Source organism: Amblyraja radiata, chromosome 16 (assembly GCF_010909765.2).
Source record: "Amblyraja radiata isolate CabotCenter1 chromosome 16, sAmbRad1.1.pri, whole genome shotgun sequence".
Taxonomy (NCBI): Eukaryota; Metazoa; Chordata; class Chondrichthyes; order Rajiformes; family Rajidae; genus Amblyraja; species Amblyraja radiata.
In genome coordinates, this window is record NC_045971.1 from 50,536,491 (window position 1) to 50,553,257 (window position 16,767).

Below are 16,767 nucleotides of genomic sequence, written 5' to 3' on the forward strand. Positions count from 1 at the left end.
CAATTTGAGATCACTGATGGGAATTTTTGAATATTGGTGAGGAACCTCACCAGGAGGAAATCATATAAGTACTGTATATGAATGCGCAAAGTATAAGGAATAAAGTGGACGAGCTTGAAACTCAGTTAGAAACTGGCAAGTATGATGTTGTGGGAATTACTGAGACATGGCTGCAAGAGGGCCAGGGCTGGGAACTGAACATTCAAGGGTATATCTCCTATCGAAAAGACAGACAGGTGGGCAGAGGGGGTGGGGTTGCCCTATTGATGAGGAATGAAATTCAGTCCTTTGCAAGGGGTGACATTGAAACAGGAGATGTGGAGTCAGTATGGATAGAACTAAGGAATTGTGAGGGTAAAAAGACCCTAATGGGATGAATCTACAGGCCCCCAAACAGTAGCCTGGACATAGGGCGCAAGTTGAATCAGGAGTTAAAATTGGCATGTAGCAAAAGTAATGCTGTGGTTGTTATGGGAGATTTCAACATGCAGGTAGACTGGGAAAATCAGGTTGGTACTGGACCCCAAGAAAGGGACTTTGTAGAGTGCCTCATGATGGATTCTTTGAACAGCTTGTATTGGAGCCTACCAGGGAGAAGGCAATTCTGGATTTAGTGTTATGTAATGAACTGGATTTGATAAAGGACCTCGAGGTTAATGAGCCATTAGGAGGCAGTGACCATAACATGGTCAGGTTTAATCTACAATTGGAGAGGGAGAAGAGTAGATTGGAGGTGTCAGTGTTGCAGTTGAATCAAGGGACCATGAGGGAGGAGCTGGCCAAAGTTGACTGGAAAGATACACTAGCAGGGATGACAGGGGAAAACAAAAATAGCAGGTGTTTCTAGGAATAATACAGAAGGTGCAGGATCAGTTCATTCCTCGGAGGAAGAAAGATTCCAAGGGGAGAAAGGGATGACCATGGCTGACAAGGGACGTCAGGGACAGTATAAAAATTAAAGCGAAGAAGTACAACGTAGTAAAGATGAACGGGAAGCAAGAGGTGTGGGTAATGTTTAAAGAACAACAGAAGATAACTAAAAAGACAATACGGAGAGAAAATATGAGGTACGAAGGTAAACTAGCCAAGAATATAAAGCAGGATAGTAAAAGCTTCGTTAGGTATGTGAAGAGGAAAAAATTAGGTAAGACCAAAGTTGGACCCTTGAAGACTGAAAAAGGTGAATTTATTATGGGGAACAAGTAAATGGCAGATGAGTTGAACAGCTTCTTTGGATCTGTCTTCACTAAGAAGACACAAACAATCTTCCTGATATAGTAGTGGCCAGAGGATCGGGGGTGTTGGAGGAACTGAAGGAAGTCTGCATTAGGCAGAAAATTGTGTTGGATAGACTGATGGGACTGAAGGCTGATAAATCCCCAGGGCCTGATGGTTTTAAGAAAAGGCGGGAGAGAGAAAACGGGGAATTATAGACCAGTCAGCCTGACATCGGTGGTGGGGAAGTTGCTGGAGTCAATTATAAAAGATGAGGTAGCCGCATATTTGAATAACAGTAACAGGATCGGTCCGAGTCAGCATTGATTTACGAAGGGGAAATCATGCTTGACTAATCTTCTGGAATTTTTTGAAGATGTAACTAGGAAAATGTACAAGGGAGAGCCAGTGGACGTAGTGTACCTGGACTTTCAGAAAGCATTTGATAAGGTCCCACATAGGAGATTAATGGGCAAAATTAGGGTACATGGTATTGGGGGTAGAGTGGTGACATGGATAGAGAAGTGGTTGGCAGACAGGAAACAAAGGGTAGGGATTAACAGGTCCCTTTCAGAAAGGCAGGCAGTGACTAATGGGGTACCGCAAGGCTCGGTGCTGGGACCGCAGCTATTTACAATATACATCAATGATTTGGATGAAGGGATTCAAAGTAACATGAGCAAATTTGCAGATGACACAAAGCTGGGTGGCAGTGTGAACTGTGAGGAGGATGCTATGAGAATGCAGGGTAACCTGGACAGGTTGGGGGGAGTGGGCAGATGCATGGCAGATGCAGTTTAATGCAGATAAATGTGAGGTTATCCACTTTGGTAGCAAAAACAGGAAGGCAGATTACTATCTAAATGGTGTCAATTCATGAAAATGGTGTCATGAAATTCATGACAACGGGATCTGGGGTCCTTGTTCATCAGTTTATGAAAGTAAGCATGCAGCTACAGCAGGCAGTGAAGAAAGCAAATGGCATGTTGGCCTTTATAACAAGAGGAATTGAATATAGGAGCAAAGAGGTCCTTCTGCAGTTGTACAGAGCCCCAGTGAGACCACATCCGGAGGATTGTGTGCAGTTTTGGTCCCCTAATTTGAGGAAGGACATTCTTGCTATTGAGGGAATGCAGCGTAGGTTTACAAGTTTAATTCCCGGGATATCGGGACTGTCATATGCTGAGAGAGTGGAGCAGCTGGGCTTGTACACTTTGGAGTTTAGAAGGATGAGAGGGTATAAGATTGTTAAGGGCTTGGACATGCTAGAGGCAGGAAACATGTTCCTGATGTTGGGGGAGTTCAGAACCAGGGGCCACAGTTTAAGAATAAGGAGAAAGCCATTTAGAACGGAGATGAGGAAACACTTTTTTCTCACAGAGAGTTGTGAGTCTGTGGAATTCTCTGCCTCAGAGGGCGGTGGAGGCAGGTTCTCTGGATGCTTTCAAGAGAGAGCCAGATAGAGCTTTTAAAAATAGCCAGGGGATAAGGGGAGAAGGCAAGAACGGGGTACTGATTGTGGAGGATCAGCCATGATCACATTGAATGGCGGTGCAGGTTCGAAGGGCCAAATGGCCTATTCCTGCACCTATTGTCTATTGTCTATTGAAATAGTAATTGGAAGCAAAACTGAATATCCAGCTGCCAATAATCTGGAACTAATCACACGTCTGCTGGGTGTGCTCATTTCATCACAAGTGGCATTAAAAATAAGGCATTACAATTGATCTGCTGCTATTACAATGGACCAGATATTGCAGGGGAGCAGATGCTGCAGTGGAGCAGGTTCCTGCATTGAAGCCCCTCCTGTAGTGAAGCATCTCCTGCAGTGGAGCATCTCATGCAGTGGAGCATCTCCTGCAGCTGCAGGGAAAGTTCAAGCCTCCACCATCTCCTCGGGCAGCGTGTCCCAGATTGCAACCACCCTCTGGGTGAGTTTAATCTCATCCATGTCCGTTTTGTTCTGTTAGTATAGGCTGGTCTGCAGTTCCTTGTTCTGTTATTATTGACCAAATTAGAGAATATCACAAAATGGAGGATATTTGCATTTGCAAGGCCTGCTTGGCCTCTTTCTGTGAAAAGTTTCAAGCTGTGAGTCACAGCTTCAAAGAGTCTGGACCCTAGATGGAAGTTAAGGATGTTTTTTGAATTTTCTTCCATTTTTATTTCAGATTTTCAGCATCTGCAGTTCTTTTCTTTACACGTTGATTTTGATGTTGTGACCGGCCAACAACGAATCAAAGGAGATCAGATACGTGGTGTCGTAATCTACTGGGATTCAAGTAACTAGTAAGTGTTTCAATGGGAAGGTTCTGCCTACTCGGGATGGGACTCCATTTTAGTTTAGTTTAGAGATACAGCACGGAAACAGGCCCTTCAGCCCACCGAGTCCACGCCGACCAGTGATCCCTGCACACTAACACACACACACACTAGGGACAATTTACCTACAAACATGCACGTTGTTTGAGTGGGGGAGGAAACAGAAGATCTCGGGGGAAACACACGCAGGTCATGTGTTAGGAGAAGAATTAGGTCAATTCGGCCCATCTAGTTTACTCCGCCATTCAATCATGGCTGATCTCTCCCTCCTAACCTCATTCTCCTGCCTTTTCCCCATAACCCCTGACACCCGTATTATTCATGAATCTGTCTCTGGTTTAAAAATGTCCCCTAACTTGGCCTCCGTCTGTGGCAAAGAATTCCACAGAATCACCACCCACTGGCTAAATATATTTCTTCTCATCTCTTTCCTCATGGAACATCCTGTAATACTAAGGTTATAACCTTTAGTCCTACACTCTCCCACTAGTGGAAACATCCTCTCCACATCCACTCTATCCAAGCCTTTGGCCAAGGTCACGGAGAAAACTTACAAACTCCGTACAGACAGCACCCGTAGTCGGGATTGAACCCGGGTCTCTGTAGCTAGTACCGCCCTATTTTATCTGCTCTGAACAGGAAGTTCGCTGAAAGCAGCACGTTAGGAAAAGTAATTTTCCTGAAATTAATCCAACAGTATAAAGAAAGTTTTGTAATAAATCTATTTTTTACAATATGCAATGCAATGTGTCACTGATAATCTGCTGGAAGGTTTCTCCTTAATGCTTGAACCAGTTTTTCATGCGTTGGTCAGCGGGGTGAATATGAGGCAGCTTAAGTGAACATTAAAATATTTCAATGTTTAAAATATTACTGATGTCACTGAGAAACCCTTTCTCAAAGGTGGAGATTTCAATGACCGGAGGGTAAAAAAGAGACAAGTTTAAAGGAGATGTGCGGGGAAAGATTTTTATTCCACAGAGTGGTGGGTGTCTGGAACACACTGCCAGGGCTGGTGATGGAAGCAGATATAATAGTGGTGTTTAAGAGGCTTTTGGAAAGGTACATGGATATGCTGGGATTGGAGGGATATGGATCATGTTCAATTTGGCATCGTGTTCGGCACAGACATCGTGGGCCGAAGGGCCTGTTCCTGCGCTGTGTTTGTTGTTGCTCTAATGAATAGAATAGAATAGTAAGATTAAACGAGAACTTACCAGTTTGAAGTTTGATCTGTATTTTATGAGGAGGAACGTTGAGGGAATACGTGAAGAACCCCGCTTACGACGCATGCGTGTCATCCTTCAAAGCAGCGGTGTGAGGTCACAGAAACACTATAATGACCTAATATAGTAAGATTATCAAAGAGATACCAGTTTAAGATATGACTAATCGAGGGTGGGAGCAGAGGGCACGTATTCCCTCAATGTTCCTCCTCATAAAATACAGATCAAACTTCAAACTGGTAAGTTCTCGTTTAATCTTACTATTTTACTTTGGAGTCACGTGAGTGACTACGTGAAGACTTCAAAGCTCTGTGACCTCATGCCATGGAACGAGTCCATGCTTCACAACTGCCTTGGTTGTGGGGAGAATGATGTTAACATCATTAAACATAATACGATATTGAAACCCAACTGTAAAATATTAATTCCAATTATTGCCCCTATTTATGCGGTGAATTATATGCAGAACTTAAAATTGTTTCTGCAATTCTTCCAGGTACAATAACTGGTTTGTTATAAAGTCGTTGGATAGTTTCCTCCGTTGACCATTCTACTGTCTTGAGGGTTTTGTCCATTGGTACGTCCAGCTTCATAGCTGCCAATGTAGCTGCGGCCCTGATGGAGTAACATTTAATTTCTCCTTAGAGTCCACTCCAGCCTTTGTCAGGACTAGCTTAGCCATTTAGAGATGATCTGGACTGTCACTGTTTTGAGTGGCTATTAGTAGCAGATAAACGTGACATTTCTTCCCTCTGATGATCTAGCATACTTCATGTATGATAGTAAATGAGTTATAATACAGCAACGACCATCTGTCGTATAGGCTCTGTACTTTGTTTTTAGGCCTGCTGACCCCTGTCTGTTCGGTTTGACCCTTTGATTGATGTGACAGGTTTAATTCCCTGATGAAATCATCATGTTGTCCAGCCTTAGTTTCTGTAGTGACTGGACTCTTTGTGCCGTGACCAAGGCCATCAGCATGACTGTTTACATAGTCAGTTTCTGTAATGACAGAGCTGTAGCTGGAGACCAGTTTCTTAACTTGGTCAGTACAAAACTCACATCCCATATATGAATGTACCTAGTTCTTGGGGATTAATTTTAACATGCCCTTAATGAGTTTTGTTACCAGTGTGTGTCCCCACAGAATGTCGCTCTGTACCTTCGACAGGTATGTAGACAGAGCACTCCTGGCGCAATAGTGGTACTATGACTAAGCCTCTCATCGTAATGGAGGCTTGCCAGGAATTCCGGAACAGATGGCTGTTTATAGATCTGTGGGTGATAATAGTTATGAACGTACTTCCTATTTCTAGAGAATACCAAGTACTGTTGAATGAGTGGACTGTCCGACCCGCTGAAAAGATTCCGCCTATGGTCCGTCAGTCCTAGGTGTACAAGAGGTGCTTTCAATTGTACAATAAATAGGTTAATATAGATAGTAACATGGGTGACTCTCCATGTTGCTAGAAAGAACCAGTAAGTTAGGTCTATGATGGATGGTGATGAATGGTTCTGCCTTCTACCACTGTTGTTTATAATATGTTGTTTATTCTTATATGGCTGCAGGCAATATCATTTCGTTCAGACCTAAATGTCTGTATAAAATAAGAATTCAATTCAATTTACAAATAGAGTTGGCCAGATAGTCACGTGGTGTCGGTAAGTTTCTACCCATAGTTGACATACTACTCCCGGTGTCCATAAAACTGGTCACTGTTAATGTTAGGTTATGACCATGCCTAACAAATGTACCCACATCTAGCGCCATAGTGGCGTCAGTCGGTTACTTCATTTTGTTGCTTCCTTGTCTGAATGACGTTCAGTTCAGTACATGCTGAACTAAGGAGCAAGTAATGAATACCTCCACATTCTATTTCAGTGGTTTGGGAGGTTCCAGGTTTGCATATAAGGCCAGTGCATCCTGGTGAACTAGTGTCATGTTTATTTCTAATAGTGCGGCCGTTAATATCCCGCTGATAGGACTTTAGAACTTTCTTTCGGTTCAATACCTTGTCCTGTTATGTTTTTGGTTACTGCTAAGACTAAAGGATCCAGCAGTCCAATACAATTCCTGATAGATAGCATTCCCATCTCAGGATTACACAGTAATGTCTGTTCCAGAGTCTGTTTCAGGGGAACAAAAGCACACCTGTGAGTAAGGCTAACTGGTCAGATTTGAAGCCAGCATCCTGACCAACGTGTCTCCAAATACTTCAGTTAACACTGGCCACATTCAGAGCCCCACAATTTCCCGGAGGTAAATGTCTTGCCAACACCTCAGCAAAGGTATTGGCTTGCAGGTGATGTGTAGACGTACTTTTATCCAACCGCTCCTGCCGACCTTCGTGCTCTCGGGCACTAGTCGCACGTGGTTTTTGCCGCAGCCGGTCCCCATGCCTACGGGCACTGGTTGCTCCCGGCCGCCCCATATAATTGTGCCGTTGCTCGCAGTTCCGGTACTCCCCGGCACCTGTCGCTGACGGCAGAACATGCTGCAGCCACTCGTACCGGTTTCCCAGCTCTGCGAAAGTGGCCGCTGCTGGCTGCGCTATATCCTGCAGCTGCTCATCCTTACTTCGGTATCGGTAAGTATTATCCGGAGGCTGTTTCTCCACATCACTTTCGCAGTGATGTACTTTGCGCTTTGCCTTCCCGCCCGGTCTAGGATTTGATTTTCCCGGCGCGGGGTTTAAATCCGGCACAGCTGATGTCTCCATACAAGTTGCCTGTGCCGGCGGCTGCTGCTGCAGGTCCCCGGCACCTTCGCCACTGACGTCCTGCAGCTTCTTTACAGCCTTTCTACGCGTTGCTCTGTCCATTTCCTACACAGGGTGAAATGCAGAGTCCACTTTCTCCCCTCCTTCAGGGTTATGTAAACCTGTGCCTTGGTCAGGGTCTGACCAAATTTGGTCCTGCCCACTCTCCTCCAAGGAGTAAGAGATATCTTGCGGCCCCACACGGGGTACCGCTGTGGGACTTACCTTTTGCCCACTGTGGCTAGCCTCCATATTTCTGGGACTGCCACCATGGAGGAGCTCCTCCAGCCGTTTTGGTGTGATTTGCACTCACTCCCTTTCGTGAGATGGTGGTGCTGATTCTTTCTTTCTTCCACCCGTTTTGGTGTGATTTGCACTCACTCCCTTTTCGGAGATGGTGGTGCTGATTCTTTCTTTCTTCCACCCGTTTTGGTGTGATTTGCACTCGCTCCCTTATTGGGAGATGGTGGTGTCGACATTTGTTGCTGTGCCTCTCGCTCCCTGCTGCTCTGTCCGCTCGTGGCTGCTCCTAAAACCCCTCCAACCGACCCCCAGTGCGCACGGGCACTGGTCGCTCGCGGCTATTCAGAGTCGGACTCCTCGAAGTCAACGACTCTGATTATGCCTACCTCTCCCGACCAGCCGGGGCCGGCGCGGGAGCGAAGTTGGGAGCAAAATCGGGAGGGAAAGTCGGGAGCAAAAGTCGGGCGCGAAAACCTGGGAGCAAAAGTCGGGGGGGGGGGTAAGTCTGGCACAGCTATTCCCATTACGGGAGTTCAGCCTGTTGCTGCTGTCAGTTCCCCCCCCCCCCCCCTGCGGGCTCCAGCGGGTCCAACGTGTACTCAGTGCTCTCGGGCACTGACCGCTCGCCGCTATTTTTAGACCTGCGGAACCCCTGTTAACGCGCCAGTTCCGCACCTTCCAGCCCCTCGGACCCATGAATTATTAAATCCACTAAACGACTTGTGGGGCTGTTTCCGGGTTGTCGGGAAAACTGCTCCAGCGACCGTTGTCCTGGCGCTAAAGTCGGCTCCGTTCCTGTTTAAAAGTAATTAACGGGCCCCGGCCGCTGCTGGCTGCCTGCAAATCTGCAGACTCTCCCCAGCCAGCTTCATCAGCCTTCTAGATAAAAAAGGGTAAGTAAAGAAAACGAAGTTCCCTTTGCAGGACGTTCCTGTTGCAGGTTCAACCCCTGCCGATTTGGAGGAACGTCCTTCCTCCAGCGATGACGAGTTCGAATGCGTGTAGCGATATGACACGCATGCGTCGTAAGCGGGGTTCTTCACGTAGTCACTCACGTGACTCCGAAGTAAAATAGAATAGAATACGTGTATTGTCATTGCACAATACTGTGCAACAAAATTCCATTGTATCTCCTTCGGTTTAAAAAGAACAAACACAACAGCCATTGACTCACATATACACTTGTCAGTAAAAAAAAATAATAAATAGGTATTAAAAATATTTTAAAAGAATATTGCGCATTATCTTGCACCCCAAATTATATTTTGCTTCCCCAGTGTTTGTTAGAATTAAGTTCTTTTATCGCACATGGGTAGAAACTATTTTTTAGTCTACTGGTGCGATCCTTCAGAGACCTGAATCGCCTCCCAGAGGGTAGCAGAGTGAAAAGGTGATTGGCAGGGTGGGATGAGTCCTGCTTGATGTTTGTGGCCCGGCCCAAGCATCGGGCCCTGTATATGTCATCCAGGGAGGGTAGTTGAGCGTTTGTGAAGCTCTTTGTGCAGTTTTTATAACTCACTGCAGCGCCCTCCTCTCAGCCACAGTGCAGCTAGCAAACCACACCAATAATGGAATATTGTTGTAAAGATTGATAATACGATGAGAAAGATAAAGCAAGTACACCATGTTTTTGTGCCTGGGCCAACCTGATCTCCCGGTTGTCAAACACTTTAATTCCCCTCCCCATTCCCACTCTGACCTTTCTGTCCTGGGCCTCTTCCATTGTCAGATTGAGACAATCACCAAATTGGAGGAACAGCATCTCAAGTCAAGTCAAGTCAAGTATATTCGTCACATACACATAGGAGATGTGCAGTGAAATGAAAAGTGGCAATGCTCACGGACTTTGTGCAAAAAGACAAACAAACAAACAACCAAACAAACTACAAACAGAATGGAACAGAATCACATATTCTTTTACATATTAAAAATTGTGGGCGGAAGGAAAAAGGGAAAAAAAACAGCAATTTAAAAAAAAGCAGTAGAGTGGTCCAGTAAACGTTAGTCCCTGGTGAGATAGGACCACAGTCCTAATGGCCTCTGGGAAGAAACTCCTTCTCAACCTCTTCGTTCTCACAACATGGCAACGGAGGCGTTTGCCTGACCGTAGCAGCTGGAACAGTGCATTGCCGGGGTGGAAGTGGTCTCCCATGATTTTATTGGCACTGGAGTTGCACCACCTGATGTATAGTTCCTGCAGGGGGGCGAGTGTAGTTCCCAAAGTGCGTTCGGCCGAACGCACTACTCTCTGCAGAGCCTTCTTGTCCTGGGCGGAGCAATTCCCAAACCAGATTGTAATATTTCCGGACAAGATGCTTTCCACAGCCGCTGAGTGGCTGGGAAAGGAATGGAGGGTTATGGTCTGAGCGCAGGTATATGGGACTAGGGGAGATTATGTGTTCGGCACGGACTAGAAGGGTCGAGATGGCCTGTTTCCGTGCTGTAATTGTTATATGGTTATATGAGTAGAAACACTGGAGGATCCTCGGAGACACTGAATTTCCTCAATTGCCTGAGGTGGTAAAGGCGCTGCCTTGCTTAACCAATACTGCGGCGTGTGATGTCCATGTCATATCCTCAGAGATGTGGACTCCCAGGTATTTAAAACAGCTCACCCTATCCACAGTATTCCCATTTATCCTCAATGGTGTGTATGTCCTCGGATGATGTGCCCTCCTAAAGTCCACGATCAGCTCCTTAGTTTTCTTGATGTTCAAGAGGAGGCTGTTGTCCTGACACCAGAGTGCCAGATCAGCCACCTCCTCCCGGTAGGCCTTCTCATCGTTGTCTGAGATCAGGCCCACCACTACAGTGTCATCAGCAAACTTGATTATTGAGTTGGAGCTGAACCTAGCCACACAGTCATGTGTGTACAGGGAGTACAATAGGGGGCTGAGGACGCAACCCTGGGGCGATCCTGTGCTCAGGGTGAGGGACTTCGTTACATATCATATTTCGCTTGGGCAGCTTTCACCCCAGCAGTATGAATATTGATTGCTCTAACTTGAACCCTTACATCCCCTCTCTCTTCGTCCCTCCCCCACCCAAGTCATTGTACTAATCTGAAAGTTGTCTTGTTGAGTCTCATTGTCTATAACTGGTTTTCACCGAGCCCTCAGCTAACAATGGCCACTTTCCTTTATCATCGTTAATTTGTATTTATATAATTCATTTGTTCTATATCTCTCTCCATCACCGTCTATATCTCTCGTCTCCCTTTCCCCTGAATTTCAGTCTGGCCATGAGTCTCGACCCAAAACGTCACCCATTCCTTTTCTCCAGAGATGCTGTCTGTCCCACTGAGTTACTCCAGCTTTTTGTGTCTGTTTTCAGTTTAAACCTCTGCATCTGCAGTTCCTTCCTACATACAACATGTGTTAATTGGGTGTAGGGTGAGATTGTGCTGAAACTGTGTTGTTTAAAACTTGCAGACTGTGGAAGTCAGAGAACTAGTTGTGACTGTGAGACGTGGTGTTGTGTTGGAAGCAGACAGATGACCTGGGATGTTCATTAGATGCATCAAGAAGTTGCTATGGAGACGGTGCAGGGCGTTCCCCCCGGTTACGGCAGGGTTCCCTTCCTGGGAACCGTTCCCAAGCGGAACATGCATCCGTGAACAGAGTTCCCACACGGCAGAAGATGCCTGCAGCCCCGCAGCAGCCGGTAAATCCATCCCACCATCTCCCAGACACTCGCTCATGTGTACGGGCTGTACTTTACTGTGTCCGTAAGCTGGGGACGATCTACACCTCAAACAAGTCAACTCGGGGCTGGACAACGATTAAAGATAAAGACGGAACAAAGAAATAATGACAGAAAATGCTCAAAATACTCAGCCGGTCGGGCAGCATCTTGTGGAGAAAGAACCAGTTCATGTTTCACGCTCCTGTAGAAACAGGCCCTTCAGCCCAACTTGTCCATGCTGACCAAGATGCCTCCTCTAAGCTGATCCTATTTGCCCACGTTTGGCCCAAAGCCCTCTGACCTTTCTTCCCCATGTTGAAACACCTTCTGAAAAATGTCTTCTCAGATCAATGACCGTTCATCAGAACTGGTGCAGTCACATAATGTGGCCAGTTCTGATACAAAATGGAAAGGCTGGTTATCTGAAATTGCCCATATTAATGATAACTTCAAGGGCTGCACCACACTGAAACGTGGTGCTGTTCCGCAAGATTTTGTCGGTTTCGGTGGAACAATTGGAACGGCTTCATTTGGGGCGGCACGGTGGTGCAGCGGTAGAGTTGTGGCCTTATAGCACCAGAGACCCAGGTTCGATCCTAACTATGGGTGCTGTCTGTATGGAGTTTGTATGTTCTCCCCGTGACCTGAGTGGGTTTACGCCGAGATCTTCAGTTTCCTCTCACACTCCAAAGATGTACAGGTTTATAGGTTAATTGGCTTGGTATAATTGTAGTTTGTCCCTAGTGTGTGTAGGATAATGTTAATATGTGGGGATCGCTGGTCAGTGCAGACTCGATGGGCTCTCTAAACTAAACTAAACAATGTAGGTGGACTAATAATAAAACATGCAATAGCCTGGAAAATCTGCCATCCAGCACCAAACTCCCAAGTGTCCCAGATTTGTGAGTTATAATGAACTCTGAGAATCCGTGTGGATCTGCTGGTGTTTCTGGAGGGCCCCTCAGTATGTGAAACTCTTCCCGCAGTGTGAACATTTACACGGCCTCTCTCCGGTGTGGGTCCGCTGGTGTAGGTGGAGGGTCCCTGCCCATGTGAAACACTTCCCACATTCTGCACATTCATGCCGTCTCTCCTTTGTCCGTGCTTGAACATCAACTGATTTCCCAATTCCACTCCTTCCGTCAGATAGTGTGAACGGACTCTGCCCATGTTTACATTGTGAATCTGGGTTCACACCAGAGGCAGAAGGTTGTCCAGCTGACGTTGGTCTGGAAGCTTCAGGATGCCTTCTTAAGTGTTGTATAAGGAACTCCATGTGGTAAATGCAACAGTGCAGTGAGGGCAGGGATGACAGTCAATGTTTCCCCGGTGCTGGAAGGCAACAAGGTTCTGTTTCTCCTCCTTTCTGGCCCAGTTCACAAACCTCGACCACAGCAGCAAAGGTGAAGTGGACAACAGTGCTTAACACTCATCATGTGAAGACAGAATGTGAAGTATACCAGTAAAATCAGTTGAAAGGCAGGAGATGTTCCCAGCCACGGCCAAATCCAATTTTAAATATGCTGTCCCGAGAAGGAGACACAGAAGATGCTGTTGTGTTAATTACAGGGGAGGTAAAGACAGAGCAGAAGCCAATAGAAGTTATGTAATCAAAGAACAGGATTGTCCAATATCCTCAGACATATTCTCAAAGTAAACCAGTGGAGTGAAATGTTCGGACCTGACACGTATGGTCTCAGAAAGCACAAACCTACTTAGATTTCAAGTGGGAAGAAAACTCATGTCAGCGTGCATCACGAGAAAAGGGCAGAGAGGAAAAAAGGTGAAGAATATTTTCTCCAAACCAATGGCGAGCATGGCTTCATAGTTCCGTTTCACGTTCTTATAATGGAGATTTTCCCAGTCACTTATCTTTGGGGAAAAATAGCCTGCAATGTCTTTGAAGCTGTCTGCATCCTGGAACAACAAACATTGTACCTGATACACTTTGGTGGAAAATCAACGGGCGGCTGAGCTCAGTTGTTGGTGAACGACGGCCTCGGTTCCACCCCACCCCTCTCTCCTCACCGATCCCCTCGACCCCAGGCTCCAGTACGGATCACATTGCAGGCAGAGGAGATGAGATTAATTTTGCATCATGTTCAGCACGGACTTTATGGGCCAAAGGGCCTGTTCATATGCTGTACTGTTAAAGTTGGTGAGACTTGTTGAGTAGAATAATAATTCAAAGAGTCAAAGGTCTCGTTGAACAAACTTTTACTCTGTCACCCGGGTGAAAATAGGACACAGCCAGTAGTGTGCACTCAGATGCACACTCGCAAGCTGCTACACCTCTACTGACTATACAGAGAAATGACATGTATCTTTATACTGATAAAACAACATTAGTCACATGGTTCGTAGGCATAAGTGAACAAAGGGCTCAGTTACATACAATGAAATCCCTCAAATAACATTAAAGAGATATGGGAGTATCGAGATACATGTCCCAGCTGCATAGGCAAGAAAGCACTATTGTATTCATTGCAACCTCCAGACAGAACACTGATATGGCAAAGAAACGAGATGCTAGGGAATGGCCGTTATCTCTGTTCCCTTTAGTTAGTGAAGGTCATTTTATTACAAGCTCTGTGTTGAGCGTTCACAGGCTTTTGCAGCTTCTAAATTGGCCAATACTTTAAACTGTTACCAACATGCTGTGTACAAAATGGAGGTTAATAGCATGGCAAGGCAAGGCAACTTTGTTTATATAGCACATTTCATACACGAGGCAGACTCAAAGTGCTTCACATAAAAACATGTCATACAATAAAATGAAATAATAAAATGAAATAAAATAGAAGAATTAAAATAAAATAAAAGCAAAGTTAAAAATGCATTATAGAAAAGTGCAAAAGTTAAAAGTGCAATGTAGTTAAGATTTAGCTGAAAGCTAAAGTAAACATAAAAGTTTTCAGTCTTGTTTTTAAAAATGGTCAAAGTTGGGGCAAGTCTTAAATCTTCAGGAAGTTTATTCCAGCTATTTGTTGCATAGTAACTAAATTCTGCTTTCCCATGTTTTGTATTTACTCTGGGAATCACTAACAGATTGGTCTCAGAAGATCTTAGCGGTCTAGAAGGCTTATATAATGGAAGCCTGTCAGTGATATACTTTGGCCCTAAACCATGCAGTGATTTATAGGTGAGCAGCAGGATTTTGAAATCAATTCTCTGACATACAGGGAGCCAATGTAAGGATTTAAGAATTGGTGTAATGTGTTCAAATTTTTTGGTCTTTGTTAGAACTCTAGCAACAGCGTTCTGAACAAGCTGTAGCTGCCTGACAGTTTTTTTCGGAAGACCTGCAAGGAGACCGTTACAATTATCTAGCCTACTAGTAATAAAGGCATGTACAAGTTTTTCTAAGTATTTGATTTTGTCTATGTCGGGAATAAAAGATATATTAAAGAAAACACAGAAGAGGTCAGACAATGAAGGATCAGTCACAAAAATATCAGAAACATTGAGACCCTTTGTGATAATCAAGTCCAGGGTGTGCCCCTTACAATGAGTAGCCTCTTTCACATGTTGAGACAGTTCAAATGTGTCTAAAATAGTAAAAAGTTATTTTGCACCCTTGTCATTCAAATCATCAGTATGAAAATTAAAATCACCGGTTATAACTAGACAGTCAAAGTCAGTGGAGATGCTAGACAATAACTCTGTAAAGTCATTGAAAAAATTTGCATAATATTTAGGTGGCCAGTAAATAATGAATAGGAGAACTCTGGGAGAACATTTCAATACAGCACAAAGGTATTCGAATGATGGAAAATCACCAAGTGACATCTGTTTCCCCTGAAATACATTTTTAAATATAGCAGCAACCCCTCCACCTCTTTTTCCAGATATACATACATCAAAGAAGTTATAGTTGGGAAGAGCTGTCTTGATCAGAATGGTTGCCCTGTTATTTTGTTCTAGCCATGTTTCAGTTAAAAACATAAAATCCAGTTTAGAGGTGGTAATAAAATCGTTGACTAAAAATGATTTGTTATTAAGAGACCTAACAATAAGCAGACCCATCCTGATGGTATTATTGATAGGCTTTATGGTTGGTTTTGGTTTGGAGGGAATAAGTATTAGATTTGTTAGGTTAGCAGTGTGTCTTAAGTTTCCCTTTGTTTACTCTCTTAGTAGTCACAACAGGAATGCAGAAGGTGATATACTTTGACGTAGGCGACCTTGGGTTCAGCTGATTATGCGGAACTTCCTTCGTAATGTGTCTACGGCTGAACCCTTTCTTGTCTCAGTAATATTCAGGACTGCTATCAATACAGGGGGGGGGGGGGGGCTGTGGCGCCCTCCACTTGGTTGTTATCTCCCTGCGGCCGTGACATGGCGATGGTACTGATGTAGGACGTGGGCTGGGCATCATAGACACAGATGCAAGTTTAATGCCACCTTTTTCCTGTTTCTTCATTTCATGTAAAATTCATGTAGCAAATATAACTACATAAGCTAAATAAGATGGTGAATAACCACACTAACTTTCACATTCCCCCCTTTTGATTGTCTCAATCAATCTATCAAATAATACAGCAAGAAGCCAGCCATTGGTGAATACATGGTGCCAGGTAATAAAGCAATACAGCAACGATTATAATTATCAGAATAATAATCCCATAATTCCACACGAGACCCCCAAAAGGAGCCCCATCCTTTAAACCAACTCCACATCCCCTGGTCATGATCACCAACCAGACTTTCCCCCACACCTTGGATCTCAGCTATCTCTTGATATGGGCTGCCAGGTCAGTAATATTGGAGGAATCATCAGGAACATATGTACAGCAGTCTTGCCCAATGATAGCACAGGTGCCTCCCTTCTCGGCCAGAATGAAATCTAAGGCCACACGATTCTGTAGCACAACTATCCTCATAACAACCGTTTTGGCTGACAGTGCCCCAATCTGGGCCTACATCTCCGTCAGGGCAACTGCTGTTTTGTTAGCCATTTCCTCCAATAGCCCAGTAAGGCGGTCAACCTTAAATGCATCCCGATTTGTTCCATACCAGGGGAGCATAGTCATGCCAATATTCTCAACTGGTGATAGGTGCCGCTTTAGCCCAGATCCAGATGCAAGTTTACAAGTGTGTTATGGTCAGTTATTTGTTTAAAATGGTGCATTGCAGGGACAACATAAACCAAATAACAGCACCCTGTCCAATAATGGGGCCATATACCTGTCTTGTCCAATTCTCATCAGTAGGTGGCATCCCTGGTAACCATTGATAGGCCCATGACCGTCATATAAAATATGTGTCGTTGACAGGTCAGGGTGGGCCGGAGGTGGCACTAGTGTCCATAATAAGGC

At 44.9% G+C, this 16,767-nt stretch overlaps 1 long non-coding RNA gene and 1 pseudogene across 1 annotated transcript; both read left to right on the top strand.

Annotated features, from left to right (window-relative positions):
* LOC116982309 overlaps positions 1-16,767 on the top strand; it is a 999,615-nt pseudogene that overhangs the window by 197,794 nt on the left and 785,054 nt on the right.
* Positions 3,001-11,261, top strand: LOC116982221. The gene is made up of 3 exons (XR_004414402.1): positions 3,001-3,146; positions 3,387-3,504; positions 11,197-11,261. It is a non-coding gene; the product is annotated as an uncharacterized LOC116982221 (long non-coding RNA).